This window comes from Cervus canadensis, chromosome 25, assembly GCF_019320065.1.
Source record: "Cervus canadensis isolate Bull #8, Minnesota chromosome 25, ASM1932006v1, whole genome shotgun sequence".
In the NCBI taxonomy this organism is placed as follows: Eukaryota; Metazoa; Chordata; class Mammalia; order Artiodactyla; family Cervidae; genus Cervus; species Cervus canadensis.
Window position 1 is genome coordinate 11,994,092 of NC_057410.1, and position 15,337 is coordinate 12,009,428.

The 15,337-nt window shown below is 40.1% G+C and overlaps 1 non-coding gene across 1 annotated transcript; it reads left to right on the top strand.

Moving 5' to 3' along the window:
- Nucleotides 1-14,933: 14,933 nt before the first annotated feature.
- Nucleotides 14,934-15,137, top strand: LOC122427858. The gene has a single exon (XR_006265561.1). It is a non-coding gene; the product is annotated as a small nucleolar RNA SNORA73 family (small nucleolar RNA).
- Nucleotides 15,138-15,337: the final 200 nt, after the last annotated feature.

The window sequence follows — 15,337 nt, forward strand, 5'->3', positions numbered from 1 at the left end:
GCCAGAATAGCTTTTAAGTGACTGCTTCTCTTTACTGGTTCCATCTATCTCCCCAAACTCTATCTGGTATGTTGGGGTCCTCGAAGGTTCAGTGCTCTGGCCTCTTTCTTACTGATTTATCTGTCTGTCTAGGTGATCTCATTTAGCCTCAAACTTCTAAAGCCAGCCCAAACCTCTCCTCCAAACATTTCATACTCATGTCTAGCTGCCTCCTTGAAATTCTTCTATGGAAGTATCTCAGACTTAGAATACACAAAATAGATTTCCTAAGTCCCTGCTACCACCTATAAACATACACACACACACACACACAATACATGCCTCCCAAAGTATTCCTCCTCTCAATAAAAGGCAACTTCATTCGTCCAATTTTTGCGGTTTCTCAAGCTGAAAACGTTGGAGTCATCAGTAATTCCTCTTTCTCTCATATCCAGTCTATTCCCAGGATTCAGTGACATCTGGCCCTTACCTCTGCCATCACCCTGAACCAAGCCATTGTCACCCCTCATGTGGATTATTACAATAGCTGGCTAACTGGCCTCATTCCTTTCCCATCGTCCATTCTCCTCAGGGTAAACCGAATGAGTGTCTTGAAATAAGTCCAATCACATCAGTTCTTTGCTTGTAATAAAATCCTAAGTACTTCACCAAAACTTATAAGACCATGCATGATCTGCCCTACCTTGACCTTGAAGCTCTGAACTCATCTCATCTCCTCAGTTCTCCCCACACTCACTTAGCTCCAACTGTGCCAGCATGCCTCAAACATGGCATAAAACTTCCCCGCGACCTTTGTAATTTCTCTCTGCCTGAACTGTTCTTCCTTGAGGTAACCTTTATTGCCTTCAAGTTTCTGTTCAAATGTCACCTTATCAGCGATGTCACTGACCATCCCATGTCAAAAGCAAAGCCCTCTGCCCAGTCTTCCCCTTTCCCTCTCCCCCAACTTTACTCTTCCACATAGTGCTTATCACCTGACGTCACATTTCTGTATCTGTCAGCTGTCTCTCCACACCGCTGGATTTGGGCCATGAAGACAGGGACTTGGGGTGTTTTATTCTCTGCCCTACCCACAGCAAATAGACCAGAGATTGGCACTAGATCTGGACTTTTTAAAAACCTGTTGAATAAATAAATGAAAGAACTTCAGAGACCTTAAGAGATCGTGTTCCCTAACGCCTGGCCACATGGCTGCTGGCTGTAGCTGGAGGATGTTCCATTGGAACTGCCCTACTTCAGCCAAAACAGCTCATGATAACCTGAGTTCCATGACAAGCATCAGCAATATACCTGGAAACATTCTTTTGCCCTGGTACCCAACCCAGGAGGGCCTGCACCTGGAATATTACATGCAGCTTTAGCTGTTATATCTCAAGACAGGTCCAAATAAAAGCAAGGAAAAGGAAAGGACTGCCAGAATAAGCAGTAGGATATTTCAGTCTGGAGTGACAAACGATGAGGAAATATAATCAAAATCTAGAAAATAATGTGATAAAGCCCAAAATGAACTTGTATACCAAAGCCATGATATTTTTAAAAATGGTGGAAAACCCTTTAAAATCTGGAAGGTAATACAAGGTGATAGAAATTTCATGGGCAGTGAAATACATACACTTGTGTTTAAACTGAACACTTAGCTGCATGATCTTGGACATGAACTAATACATACATATACAAGTAAGATCATGGTACCTGTGTCTTCCTCTGTCGTAAAGAAAACGCACCTACAAGGCACAGAATATTACCTTTCTGTGATGAGAAAAATAAATAAAAGGGAGGGTTTTTTTCCCCCTTGTTTTTTATTGAAGTATAATTGACTTACAAAAGGAAATATTAAAGAGAGGCAAGTTTAGATAAGTTTTGTTATAGAAGAATCAGGCGAATTCATAAGAGATAGAAAGTATACATCTTATATTCATTCTGCATTTTACAATCTTCAGACTGTTTTCACTGGCTTTATCTCCTTTGACCCCACAAGCTATCTCATAAAGTAAGAAAAGTAGATATTATTAAACACATTTTACAGATGAAGAAACTGGGAATATGTTTTTTAGGTCCTCTTAATACAAAGTTTAGTGATCTTCCCACTACTCCACAGGACCTCCTTCTAGAATTTAAATCACTTCTCAGAAAAGCTTAGTCAAGATTTCCCTGGTGGTTCAGTGGTTAAGAATCCACCTGCCAATGCAGGGGACATGGGTTTGATTCCTGTTCTGAGAACTAACATCCCACGTGCCACAGGGCAACTAAGCCCATGTGCCGTAGCTAGAGAGCCCATGCTCTAGACAGAATCAATGAGCTGCAACTTCTGAAGCCATGATACTCCAGATCCCGAGCTCCACAAGAGTAGCCTCACTCTCTGCATCTAGAGGAAGCCTGCACACTGCAACGAAAGAGCCCCAGGCAACACAACAAAGACCCAGCACCGTCAAAAAAGAAAAGGAAAGTTTAGTCACTTAGGAGTCACTCATCATGGGGAATTAATGAAAACAAAAATGTCTGAGGATTTAGTCTGTAAGTCAAGAACAATCAAACTCTTTCTCAGCACACTTCTAAGGCCTGTTATGAAAACATTCAACTGGAAGAGACCTGGCTCTAGTTCTCCAGACCACATGTCTGAGTCCACAGTTTGCTGCCCTTAACTGGGCATGAACGTAGTCCATCAGGAGGCGTGCCCATGGAGACTTTCCTCCTGCCTCTGGTTTGGAGGGCATTTGAGGGGGTGGGGTGGGCATGCTGTTCTGCATTTCCAAAGGTGGGGACAGACCTGGAAGCTCGGGTCTTCAGTCACAACAGTCCCAGTTACCAGAAACAGCTAGACCGAATTTTTAACATCTGTTTCCACAGCTTCAAATATTCACCATTTGTCCCATGTCTTTAAACAAATGCCAAACAAGGAGATTCAATTATTCAGTCAGTCTAATAAGGAATCGGTTTATGCTGAAGTTCAGTGCTGAGTTTATGTAATTTCACATTATGGGCCACAGTGAGAGCTTTACGCAAGCTTGTAGCTGCAGTCAGGGAAGAGTCTTACCCTGCTTTGTAGTTAAATTAGTATCTGGGCAGAACTGATCTTCAAAGGAGAAAAAGCCAATCACAACACACCAGTTTTGGAAATGAAAAATAACAGAGAAACAGTGTCCATTCATCCATTCAATAAATAGTTATTGTGCTCTTTTGAAGTGGCAGGGCACCATACAAGATATTGGGAATATAGAGTGGAAAGGAAACAGTACTTGGTCTCAGGAGCCCAGAGTTTGGTGCGCAGATAGATACTGCACGTCTAGGTCATTTACAACACAATGTAATAAATATTATGATGGGAAAAAATTGCAACATACAGTGGGAGTCTATGCTGCATGAATCTTAATTGTTGCTAGGAGATATCACCTCAGTAATTAGAGTGACCTACTCATCCCAGTTAGCCTGGAACTCGCCTGGTTTTACCACTGATAGGCCTGTGTTCTGAGAAATCTCCCCAGTCCCAGGCAAATGGGAATGGTTGTTCACCTTACCTGTAATGCTGAACCCCCCCCCCCAAAAAAAATGTTATTTTGCTGTCTTTGCAAAAGATTGAGTTCATTCTGAGGGTCATGTGGGATCAGAATGACCTCGTCAGACTGAAGACTTAGTAGGTTATGGAGAAATCAATGACTTTTCATGACTCTGCCAGATACAAATGAATCAGCCCGCCATGTTAACGGAGCTCAGACATGGTTTCCCCAGCCCTTGACTAGAGTCCTAAGCCATCTGTTTCACCTGCATGAGTGTGCATCTATTCATCTATAATACTGCAGGAGATGTGGTATCAGTCAGTGATGTCACTAACTCTTGGTAATGGACAGTCACCGAAACTTCTCTGCAATGTAGGTCGGGGGGCCATACTGCTCGTCTCCTCACTCCGGGAACCAGGTAGATGGAGCACCCACCATCTCCACCATGGTCTGTCTCCAGATCAGAGGGAAAGAGAAACAGACTTCCTGCGTGGGAAAACATTTTTTTCATCATCCACCAGCAAAACCTAAAACAATGCCAGCTGACTTAGGCTTTTTTGTTGCAGCCTACCCTGGCTTATCCCAACAGATCAGCGTTCCCTATGGTGCAGATCTGACCAGTAGAGGAACTAAGAGTGGTGAAGAATGCTTGGTGACCTCTTAAATGGTGATGTGAATTCCCTGGAACACTGTCTCCTCAGATTACTCACATAAACGGTCTTGTTTAGAAACCAAATTTAGTGCTGAGGTTAAGGTTAGGGTTAGGGTGCTGCTAAGGAGCCAAAATTCCTGGCGTGCCTCTAATACAGACTTGACAGTTGCTCACAGAAGAAAAACTTCTCCCCACAGCCAGAGACTAGCTGCGGTCCCACCCAGCTGTTTTTCTGACAAAAAATGAGCAGCTGGTCATAGGACCAGAAAGTGTGGTTGGCACAGCAGTGCCCCTCCCTGCTACTGAACAAAACAACTCTGCTACGTCATTCTCATGTTTTTAAAGTGGACTTTTTAAAGCCACTGGATCATTTGGAACAGATTTTCCATGAGTTTTATAACATTTTAACTTGATTCCCCTCCATTTGAGTTTCATTGTAAGTTTCCTGTTCATGCTAAAGATAGTCATAAACAAATTCTGTGGTATCTCAAAAAGGGAAACATATGTAAAGTCCAATTATCATCACTTTTCTCCGAGAATGGAGGAGTTCTGCTTCTTATAAGGTGATATTCATTCAAAAATTGCCCTCTGACAAGCAATAAACGAAACATCCAAGCTAGCAGCCTCTCCTTTTCAGAAATCATTAGAAAGAATTGTGTGGATGGCCATAACATCCAATTATAGGGTGAGCAGCAAAAAGGGTTTTCCACTAGGGATCATCCATCAGGAGTTTCATCATGGCTGAAAGTTTTTTATAACGGAAGTCATCCATTAAGTTCTGATGAACATATGTAAAACATATTGCCCCTACCACTGGAACATCAAAAAATTCTGACCTTTTAGTTAAATGAAATGAAATGTTCATCATAGTCTGATGGTCCTTTAAAAAAATCATAAAAGTTTAATTCTGTTGAGACGACTCCCATTATGATCTTGCTTGGAAATGAGTTGTCCTACAGCATGAGTTTTATGGTGACTGATTTCCTCCTTTGCTCAACACAGCAATTACTTGGCTGTGCTCTTACGTATTAAAGCATATTCACTAGAGTTCAATTTTGTTCATTTCACTCTTGATGACACTAGGAGTGAAATTTCAGCATACTCTCATAAGGATCCATGGACAGGAAACTGTCCAACAGAGAAACTCCAGTGAGACAGCAAAAGACTAGCCTGCATCTGAAGTTGAAGATGTCAGATGGGAGCCAACAAGATGTTGTGGGAGCCAGGAGACAAGCATAGAGGAAGTAGTTCCTGGAGATAAGGAGAGAGTCTCTTGGGCAGCACTCAGCCCAGGAAATAAGTACCTCTCCTAAATGGCAGCCCACTCCAGTATTCTTGCCTGGAAAATCTCATGAACAGAGGAGCCTGGCCGGCTACAGTCCATGGGTTCGCAAAGAGTTGGACAGGACTGAGCGACTTTTCACTTTCACTTTCCTATTGTTAGAGGTCTCTTAGGTCCCTCCATTGTTCATGGGCAGAGGACCTTCACAGACTTACAGGCACTGGGAATTCTAGAGGAGGCATTTTATGGAGATTCCCAAAATGCACTCCAAGTATAAAGGACTAGAGCAACATTACCTGCAATACACAAATCAGTCCTAAAAAGGAACAGAAAAGGAATCAATATTTCCAACATGAGAGCCTCAGATCCCTAAGTTTTCATGAAAGGATTGAAAGGATTCAGAAACTATGCTCAAGATTTCCAAAAAGTCTCATTCACTTACTTGTTGATTCCTTCAAAAAGTGTGTTTCAAGGTCCTACTATGTCCAAGGAGCTCTGTTAGGCCCTGGGAATTAATCAGCAAATGAGACAGCCCTGGTCCCTGACAGGATGAAGCTTATGTTCTACTGGAGTTGTTCAGCATTATACAATGACTCTCAAAATCAATTATTTCATTAAACTTGTGGTAAATGTTGTAAAAGATGAATACGGTCGGGTAGCATAGAACAGGAGCTATTACCTGGTCTGAAGTCCAGGGAGGGCTGCACTTAGGACATGCTGTAGAAGTTGAGAGCGACCAAAGGAGGGGCCGTAGAGACCTAGGCAAAGAGGTGAGGGAAGAACACTGCTGACAGACAGCGAAAGGCAAAGGCCCCAGGTGAAAAGGAGAACAGCACTCTCAAGGGACAGAGGGACAGCGGGTGACCGGAGCGCAGATGACGGACGAGCAAGTGAGGAGAAGGCAAGGCTGTGAAGGCCATCAAGGGCTTGGGGCCTGAGCTGGGAGAAGTGAAATGGTTGACTGTTAAATTATACAGGTAATAGAAATTGTGAGGACTTCCCTGGTAGTCCTGTGATTAAGAATCTGCCTTGCAGTGCAGTGGAAATAGGCTCAATCTCTGGTTGGAGAACTAAGATTCCACATATCTTGGGGTAACTAAGCCCGAGCTGCAACTAAAGAGAAACCCATGCCCTGCAACAAAGACCTGAAGCAAACAAATAAATAAACAATTTTAAAAAAAGAAATTGTATTACTTGTGATCAAATAAGAAATCAAACAAATCACGTAATACCAAAGATGAAAAACTCCATGAGAGACTCCTTTCTCCATCTACCCTCCACCTTAGTCTCATGTTAGAAGTAGCTACTATGAACAGTTTTGGGTGTGGCCTTCCAAATATATTGCTATAAAAATATTTTAAAGGGAGAGTTGCTTTGAATTATACTTACATAAATTACTTTATGCTATGTATATTATTGTGAACATTTTCTTTTTATTTAGTAACGTGACTTTAGTAATGAAAACCCTTCCATACTTTAATATTTAGCTCTCCCTCATTCACTTACTTAACTATTCTATTAATGGACTTTTTTCAAGGTTGCAAGTAGCATTGCAGAAACCTTCCAGAAGTATGGCTTCTAAGCCTGATTGAAAGCTCCTTCTCTGACTCTAAACATTAGAACTTCTCAGCCAACTGTGATCAAAACAGAAGGCATAGAGAGAAAGGGCCACCACACTGGGGAACGCGGAAGTTCAACAGACCTGGGACCAGAACTCGTTGAACACCAAGTTCAACAGAACCTGGGACTGGGACTTGGTGATAGGGTGGGTGGAGCAGGCAAGGATAGGGAGCAGACATAATATACTTTCTTTTAAAAGCAAAATAATAATAATAATAATGTTTTCAATACATAGCTAAGCTCAAAAGGTGAAGAAACTCAAAGGTGCCAGAAACACAGAGAGATTGCAAAGCCAGAATGGAAATGTCAGTCTTGGTTAGAGGTAGATGCCCAGGCATCAGAGGCCTGAGGTTTTCATGCAAGCAGGAGTAAAAGATAAGACCTCAGTCCTATAAGAACCGAGCTCCTACAAGAGCTATGATTATCAAATGGTTGTCAATGAAAAAGTATCTGAAACACATAGTCTACAACTCCAGAGTAGTCATGGGTAAGCTCACCATAGCCCAAGACCTGTCTTGGAAAAAAAACATATCACCTTGTTAAGTTGAAACTTCAAGCCTGCACCAAGGTATGTAGGAACCCCAAGGCAAAAAATAGCATAAAAACTTCCACATGGAAAACTGTAAAACATTACTGGAAGAATATAAAGAAGATACAAATTAATGTAGAAGTGTACCATGTTTGAGGACGAGAAAACTTAATGTAAAGATGTCAATTTTCCTCCAATTGATCTAGAGACTCTGTGCAATTCCAATTCACAATCTCAGCAGCTTTTTTTTTAATATGGAAACTAACAAGCTGATTCTAAGATTATATAGAAAGGAAAAGGTCAGAAATATCCAAAACAGTCTTGAAGATGAAGGTGGGAAGACTTACTCTACCAGATAGCAGGACTTAGCATTAAGTCAGTATGGAACTGACGAAGGATAGCAAATTTTTCAGTGGAACAAACAGTCCAGAAGAGATTCATGGATATATGATCAAGACAACATTATAGAGCAGTGGAGAAAGAACAGCCTTCTCAAGAAATAGTTCTGGGTCAATTGGGTCAATCTTCATAGAAAAAAAAAAACAAATAAAACTTAACTTCCACTATAACCCCATCTTCTCCCGAATGAATTATAAATCTATATCTGAAAAGTAAAACAATAAAACCTATAGGATTTAACATATAGCAGAATATCTTTATGAACTTAAAGCAGGAAAGAAGGAAGAAAGAGGACGAAAAGAACAAAAGAAAGAATGAAAAGGGGAGGGAGAGAGACATATATATGTCTCTCCAGCAAAAGCCAGCAAAAGCAAATGCAAAACCAAAACACCTCTGTTGAGACTTATCCACAATTTAGAAGACACATGACTCCAAAAATACAAAAGAAAATAAACAAAAAATACCCTCTAAAGATTAACTCTCAGTAAAACTGCAAATCATACACAGAAATAAATGCCCAACTGGAGTTGCATTAAATGCACAGAGTATCTTAAAGATAATTGGCAGCTTTAGCATAACAGATAACCTATTAAGTATTTACTATGTGCCTGGCACTGGGCTGAATGCTCTAAACAGATCATTTAATTGAGTCAGATCATTTTACTTGATTCTCATACTTGATACATGAGCTAACTAATATTCTTACTCTCCTTTTACAAACAGGGAAGTTAAGCCTTAGAAGAGTCAGGCAACTTTCCTGATTTGACCAGGAAGGAATTGGTGGAGATGGCATTCAAACTCACACCACCAGACCTCAGGCTCATAACCACACCTTAAACTTTCTGTGTAGAAACATGGAGTGTATTTTCATGGATTCAGGCGTTATTTTTCTATCCTTCAGTAACAGTTTATAACTTTTTAAAAATATGAATTTACATATTTTATTAAGTCTGTTTCTAGGTATTTTATAATTTTTTCTGCTTCATTGAATCAGATCCTTTTTGCCATTACATTTTCTAACCGGTTTCTGCTAGAGATTGGGAGATCTGTTGTCTTGTGTTTTTTTTTTAATCTTGACTCTGACTACTAAGATGCCTTGTTAGTTTTCCAGTTGATTCTCTTGGCTATTCCAGGTAGTCAGGGTGAGGTATGTAAATAATGACAGCTTGCTCTCCTTCTCCTGACCACCTCATTTGCCAATATTTGTGCATTTTACAGCATAAAGAAAAGTTCATAAGGTGGTACTGGAGGCAAGGGGAGTCTTTAAAACATTCCAGAAAGAAACAACTCTCTTTTGAGCACAAAATTATGAAACAGCTTGACACATTCCAGAAATTGGGAGTACTTTGACATGACTATAAGGTAGGGTACAGATGAGGAAAGCAAGAGATGGTAACTTGAAAGGTAAGACAGGGATCTTGAAGAATGACAAGCCTCTAAAGACATTAAGCATGTGGCATGGTAAGAATTGGGCTTCCCTGGTATCAGCTGGTAAAGAATCCGCCTGCAATGCAGGAGACCCCGGTTCAATCCCTGGGCTGAGAAGATCCCATGGAGGAGGGCATGGCAACCCACTCTAGTATTCTTGCCTGGAGGATCCCCATGGACAGACATGCCTGGCGTGCTTCAGTCCTTGAGGTCACAAAGACTGATTTGCAAACACGACTGAGTGACTAAGGACAGCACAGCACAGCATGACAAGAACCACGTTTTAGAAAATTTAGAATTACATTTTAGAAAAAAAAAAAACCCAATGTCAGCAGTGTGGAGACTCAATTGAGGAAAGTAATGCTAAAGAAATGGAAAAGGTTGGGAAACTAAAACAATAATATAAGCAGGAGATAACTCATTCATGGAGTAATGGGAGAGGACATGGATCTGTGAGAATGGAATCCCTACTCATTCAGCCTCCTTCAAGCTGTGATTTTGAACCAGTTAGTCAATCTCCCCAAGCCTCAGTGCTTCTAATCTGTAAAATTAGGATAACAACACCAATGAGGCATGGCTATGAAGTTTCAGATAATGTGTGTGAAGTACACTAAAAAATGGTAGCCCTTTATTATTGAGCTATACAGTAGCAGTGAGAATAAAGTTGAAGTCACAGATTCCAGAGAGGGATCTCCAGCTAAGTGCCATACCAAAGCTATCACTTCCTCTTCTGAGTTATCAGACTTACAAGTCGTTGAGGAAGATAAAGCTGTGTATCAGCGCCCTTTCAGCCACGTGCCAAGACCCACCTCTTCTGGGCTCTTTGCTTCCTCTTCTCCCAGCCACACTCCACATTTAAGACTTCTGTGAGTATTGGATTTGCACCATGAAACAGCAGGAGTGCATGGCTCAAAAATTAGTATGCCAGCTAAACAATGAAAACAACAAAACAACCCAGTTAAAAGGTTTATATATCTTCTCCTATGAAGCTATATCGATGGTCAACAAGCATACAGAAAGATGCTATCATTAAGAAAACGTAGATCAAAACCACAATGAAGTACCACTTCATACCCATTAGGGTAGCTATAATAAAAATTTTTTAAAAAACACAGAAATAACAAATGTTGGCAAGGCTGTGAACCATCTGGAACCTTCTACATTGCTGGTGGGAATGTAAAATGGTTCAGCTCCTTTGGAAAACAATTTGGTGGTTCCAGAAAAAATTAAACATAGAATTATCAAATGACCCAGTAATTCTACTCCTATGTATACCCTCAAAAGAACTGAAAATAGGTGTTCAAACAAGTCCAGGTACACACTTCTTTGGCCTGGTATGGCCTGACTATTTACGTTCCCCAAAATCACATGTTGGAATCCCAACACCCAATGTAACGATGTTAGAAGGTGGGACCTTTAGGAGATATGTGTGGAGCCCTCATGACTGAGATTAGTGTTCTTATCAAAGAGATTCCAAAGAGCTCCCTAGCCCCTTCTACCATGTGAGGATGCAACAAGAAGTCAATGACACAAAAAAAGGGTGCTCACCCAGCCATGCTGGCACCCTGGCCCAGAGCTCCACCAGTAAGGGCGATAAATTTCCGTTGTTATAAGCTATCCAGTCTGTGCTATTTTGTTAAGCAGCTCAAATGGACACCTGTTCACAGAAGCACTCTTACAACAACTAAAATGTAAAAGCAGCCCAAACATCTATTAATGTGTGATATATATGTTAATGGAATATTACTCAGCCATGAAAAGAAGTACTGATACATGCTGCAACATGGATGAAACTCGAATAACATTATGCTAAATTTAAAAAAAAAAAAAAGGTGCCTCTTCCCTGGTGGCTCAGATGGTAAAGAATCTGCCTGCAATGCAGGAGACCTGGGCTCGATGCCTGGGTTGGGAAGATCCCTGGGAGAAGGGAATGGCAACCCACTCTAGTATTCTTGCCTGGAGAATCATATGGACAGAGGAGCCTGGAGGGCTATAGTCCATGGGGTCACACACAAAGAGTCAAACATGACTGATTGACAAACACTTTCAGTTTCAAGTGAAAAAAAGCCACAGAAAAGATTATATATTTTATAATCCCATTTCTAACAAATATCCAGAATAAGTAAATTCATAGAGACAGATCAAAGATTGGTAGTGATCAGAGGCAGTGAGAAGGGACAGTGACAAATAATCACTTAATATGTATGAGGTTGCCTCCTAGAGTGATGAAAACAGTACAGAACAGAGGTGATGATGGCACATCATTGGACAAATACTAAATGCCACTGAAAATGTTCACTTTACAATGGTTCATTTCATCTTACTTTCACCTCAAGGTACATAAATAAAATATATGTGTATTTTAACTATTATGAAAGCCTCTTCACAGAAAGTAGATGTAACAAGTTCACAGCCTCAAGTCACCCCTGAATAAAAGGTAGTTTGCATTAAACCACTAAGGTACCCATTCCAACCAGAGTCTTTAATGCCCAGGCATTCTTTATTGTTTAATAACACCAACAGCCCCAACTGGAGCACTGCAGTCTCCTACTGATGTTATTACCTCTAACTAGTTGTAAACTTCACTGGGAGCCCTTATTTTTCCTCTCCATTATCTTGTCTTCCCACAGTCCCTCTGAACACTCCCTGCCTTGGGCAAAAGTCTCCAGGGGACTTTTGCAAGCTATTTTTCTCCTGCTGAGTTCCTGAATTTTCTTTGACTGATGCCTCTTTGAAAGACCTCACATACTGTTATATAAACCTAAGTCTTTTTTATCTAGACTATAAGCTCCATGAAGATGGGAACTCCTTTGGTTTACCACTATACTTAGCACAGAATGTAAAAAGAAACTTAAAGTATTTGGATGCCCATCTCAGCAGACCTGGTTTTGCTATTTTGCATGCTTTTGAGTAGAACAGCATGTGAACCCAAAGCCAGATATTTAAATGATTTTTCAGTTTTTGAAAAATCATGTTAAATTCGGCTTTATTTTGTGTGCATAGAAAAGGAGACCAACTAGAAACTAGCTAATGCTTTTCTTATGTCGTCATTCCCTCCCCAGTCAAAACACCACCTTGGCTCCCATATCAACTGATAAAACACAGAATCCTTCTCAACCTCTTCCACCTGCAGCTCTTCCATCCTGCTGGTTCATTACTGCCTGAAGGTAAAAATTCTAGTATAGTAATTCAATATAGTTTGAAAAGTGAAATAGCATTTTCATTTGTTTCTTTCTACTCAGAATTCAAATTGCTTAATTAGTTGCATTAAAAAAAAAAAGACAAAGCATTAAACACCCTCTCACTTCACTTTTTTTCTTTTATTCAAGGTGACTCAATTCTGTCCAATTACTGACTTTCCTGGAAATGATGCCAGTACTGGAAGGTGAGATTGTAATATCTTATTGTGCTACACAAACAGAGAGTTCATCTGGCCTTAAGGCTCAAAGAAAGACTCTAAAGGTAATAATTACAGGCAAGTGGTGTCCCAAAAGAAAAAGATGTTTTGACACTGTTAAGAATCACCATGCATGGGTGCCTCCTGCATTGAACACAATACGTAGGAAGAATATCAGTTTACTAGTCAGGGAGTTTGGGGTTTGAATCTCAGCTTTGCCATTTACTGTGTGAATTCGAGCAAGTTATTAAACATCTCTGAACTCAACTTATTAATCTTTAAAAATGGAAATAATGATTAAGTCATAGGGTTTTTGCATGCATGAAATATGTTATTGATTTAAGGACTTATTACACATATGAGGCTCTCAATTAATAGCCATTATAATTCATCACACTAAGCAGAACTCATCAGTGTGAAATTTCACTGATCTCTTGTTTACACACACATGTATCTCCTTGCCTCATTTTCAGGCTGACTTAATAATAAAACTGTCAAAAGAGAAAAGGAAAGTAAACACTATAATCTACCAAAGCCATGAGAACAGTTTTCAAAACCTCTTAATATATATGGATTCTGTTAGACCAAACAGGTCGTTTTAACCACATTTACCAAATGTAAACCATTTTTCTGCTGCTTTCCTTATCACAAACCTTAATTTTATATCACAAATATACACCCATGTTTCCACAACATACATGGATCCCATCTGGTTTTAGGATATGAAAACCAGATTTAATTTTTTTAAAAAAAGAAAAGAACTTCCAAGAATATGCTTTTCAACCACTATCTGACTTTTAGGAGGCCCAGAAGTGACTTTTACAATAAACTGAATTTAAATTAATTCAATAACTATTTAGAGGATGCCTATTACATTCCTGCCCTGGAGGAGGGCATGGCAACCACTCCAGTATTCTTGCCTGGAGAATCCCCTGGACAGCGGAGCCTGGGGTGCTACAGTCCATGGGGTCACAAAGAGGCAAACATGACTGAAATGACTAAGCACACACACACACACCCTATATTCCTGACCCAGAAGCGATTAGAAGGAAAATGCAATACAGTCTGTGCCCTCAGGAAGCTTACAGTCTAGTAAAAACTTGTAAGATCCACAAAGCAGCAGTTTGTTCCAACTTATTCTTCCAACAAATCTACTTTATCCCAGGATAACCTGTTCAGTGGATCTCACAGAAACAGTTCAGACAAAATCAGTTGGAAACAGTAGAGGAAATTTTCTAAATTCTTTGGACAGATAAGCTGACTTTAAAAGATAACAAAACAGAATAAAAGCTTTCTGAATCATCTCTTGTGGTTGGCTCTGTGTTTGTATTCACTAGGTAGTTACTCAATTATCCTTTCCTATGCAGATGGCACCACTGTATATAAAACCGTGACAGAGAAGCACTGGCAAGGATATTTGCAGAACAAGGTATTTCCAATTTTGTACCAAACATGATGACATTTAAGCAACTCAAGGGAAATAAATTTATACACTGTGCTAGATAGTCCATGCTAAAAATTTTTATGTGGTATACTAGGTAAATTCCACATAAAATAGTTTTCCCTAGGAAGCAAAATGTTCAGGAAGACACCCTTGTTGGTTTGTTATTTTCTTTTCAACTCAAAGGTTAATCCAAAACTTGACCTTATGCACAGTACCAACACACAACAGCCAGACACTTGCAAATGAGTGTTGCTCTCTGGTAGCTAAGCCCTCCTGGGGGAGAGAAGGAATGTTACATCATTTCCGCTCCACTGTTGGGGAGTTACTTATAGTCCAGCAGTCTAATGAAAACCCTAGTGACCTGGTAAATTAATGTGATACGCTCTTCAGTGTCTTATTGACACCCAAGGAATAACTCAGGATCAAATCTAAGGTATGTGTATTTTCTCTCTCTCTCCCATTCAGTATGAAGGCCACAAAGAATTACATGGTCCATATTTATTCAGATTCTTGTATTACACAGCTGATAATTGAGCTGATAACACTGCAAAATAATAAACTTGTACTAGAAACACCTTCAGAAAAATGATAAACCAAATTGTAGAGATAATTGCAGTCCAACAACAGCCCCCCCCCCCCAAAAAAAAATCACAGTATTCCTCCCCTTAAAAATTTAATGACATTCAGACCAACGTGGATACCCCGGGAGGTCACTCTCCCCAGGCTCTGTCCAGGTGGCGTACGGGAACACAGGGCTCTGCCCGGTGATGTACAGTCCCTTTCCACAATGTTGGAGATGAAGCCGGGCCTTGAGTCTGCGCCTGCATATTCCTACGTCTTCTCAGAGTTCTGTGGACAACGACTGGGGAGAAAAACCATGCAGGAAACAGCTCTCTAGAGCAATCTATCCAGATCTGGTTTGCTCCGAAGTGAATTTTTTTAATTGTTTTAACCTGTTTTGCTGTGCAGTTGGGTTAAGGTTTTCCCTCTTTTGATTATTATTAAAAAAAAAAAAAAAAGAAAGAAAGAAAGAAAAATTTTTTTAAAAAAAGAAAAAAAAATTTAATGACATTCAAAGGTTACGTCAGAAAG